This window comes from Trachypithecus francoisi, unplaced genomic scaffold, assembly GCF_009764315.1.
Source record: "Trachypithecus francoisi isolate TF-2019V2 unplaced genomic scaffold, Tfra_2.0 Contig00140, whole genome shotgun sequence".
Lineage (NCBI taxonomy): Eukaryota > Metazoa > Chordata > Mammalia > Primates > Cercopithecidae > Trachypithecus > Trachypithecus francoisi.
Window position 1 is genome coordinate 89,573 of NW_022680488.1, and position 2,305 is coordinate 91,877.

Sequence of the window (2,305 nt, forward strand, 5' to 3'; positions counted from 1 at the left end):
TAAAACCATCATGGATGAAGAAGAGAGAACCTACAGTTGTTGTGAAAGCTCTAATGTCATGATGTCAAATGTATATCTTCTGAGTCCTAAATTTCTTGTAAAAAGGAGAACATGCACAAGCATCAGTAGCAACGAAATCTTTGTTGAGTAGCCCAGATCATTTTTCTGAGAAAGAACCATAGATGTCAATTTGAGAGACATCTCCTCACAAGTGCTTCCAAAAGCATGTACATATTTTACCTACGCTTTTCACTACACTGACAATTCCACAGAGATTCTTAAATTGCTGTTTCACCTGAACTGCAGTAGAACTGCTGATGGCTGTGAACTTTCTAGAATCTATGTAAATACAATGGATTGTATATAAATACAATAGATTGATATAATAAAATAAATATATTTTTAATTATATCAAATAAATATAGTTTATTTGATAAACACTGGTAACTCTTTTCAGTGTTTAAGACCTGTAATTGAGTTTGTATTTTTTCGTAGATTGTATATACTCTATGTAGTAGGCAACATATCTATAAAACTAATTGCAAAGAAGATTGCCTTCTCTTTTTTTGCATAATAGAGTTGAAATTTGTTTGCAATGTCAACAAATTAAGGCCTTTTTCACAAACTGAGAAATAAACAAATACCCCAGTTCATAGGTCGTTTTGCCTTATCCTTTGGATATTACTTTTAAAATGAGCCATGATGATATAAAAATGCTGAAAATTGACATAAATGAAAATGTTCTACAATTAAATCATGTAGCTAAGAGTTTTTAAGTATTATTGGTTATTTTTAGTAACATTACTTTGATTTTTTTGTCTGCTCATAGCATTGCTGGAGTTATGCAAATAATTGCATTTTAAGTACTTTTATAACTTAGCCAAAAATTTGACTTTTTAAAACTAACCCTAATATAATAAATGTTTTATCAATGGCTATAATCCCAGCATTTAGGGAGGTCAAGGTGGTCAGATCACTTGAGCCTAGGCATTTGAGATGAGCCCAGACACCAGGGCACACCCTTGTCTCTACAGAAAATAAAAACTAGCCAGGAATGGTGACTGAGGCTAAGGCAGAACAATCAATTGAGCTAGGGAGTGAGAGTTAAAATTTCTTATGTCCTTGGGAAACTTCAGTATTGTTTAAATGTGCCTTGTCTTGTCATTATTTTTATTGCCACAATTTAAAAACTTCATTTAAAGACAATTTTGGAAGGTTACCAGATACAAATTATGAAGAAGTAATTGAACTTTACCCAGACGGTTAAGAAGTAAACTATGCAACTTAGAGTTATTGTGCAATACGCCTTTTGGGTAATTCAAAGTACTACATTTTCAATGATTATAAAGCAAAGCATCCTTTGCAACTTTCAAAACAGAAAAAAAAAATAAAAAAAAAAAAAACAGGCTGGATGTGGTGGCTTATACCTGTAATTCCAGTACTTTGGGAGGCCAAGGTGTGAGGACTACTTGAGCCAAAACGTTGGAAGTTGCCATGACCTATGATCACACTACCACACCCTCGCCTGGGCAACAGAATAAGACCCTCTCTCAAAATAACAAAAAAATCAACAGAAATAAGGTTTTCAAAAACAAATTTAACCAAGTTGCAAGACTTAGGAATGGAAAATTACAAAATATTGCTGAAATAAATCCCAGAAACTCTAAATGATGTAAAGACTCCCCATGTCCCTGGATTAGAAGATGATTATTTTTTAAGGTGACAATAATACACAAAACAATCTACAAATTCATTGTGATTTCTATGAAAATACTGAAGTCCTTTTGACAGAAATGGGCAAGCCAATCCTAACATTCATATAAATTTCAAATGATCCTAAATAGCCAAAATAATCTCAGGGGAAAAAAAAAAAACAACAACAACCTTGGAGTCTCACATTTCTCGATTTCAAATATTACTGCAAAGCCACAGTAACCAAAATAGCATAATACTGGCATAAGGACACACATGGAGATCAACAAAACTGAATGATGAGTCCAACCATACTTCTATGGTCAATTGATTTTTGACATGTAGACAAGACCATTAAATTCAACAGATGCTGTTAGGCAACTGACTACTCATATTCAGACAAAGAAATTGTATCCTTTCCTCAAAGCTCAGAATGGTTCAAAAGCCTACATATTAAAGGTAAAAACATAAACTCTAGAAGAAAACACAGGGATACATCTTCATAACCTAGGATTTAGCAGTGTTTTCTTAGATCTGATCCCAAAATCTTAGATCTGATAAAGCCAACTAGTTTCCTCAAAATTAAACATTTTTGGCTGGGCGCGGTGGCTCA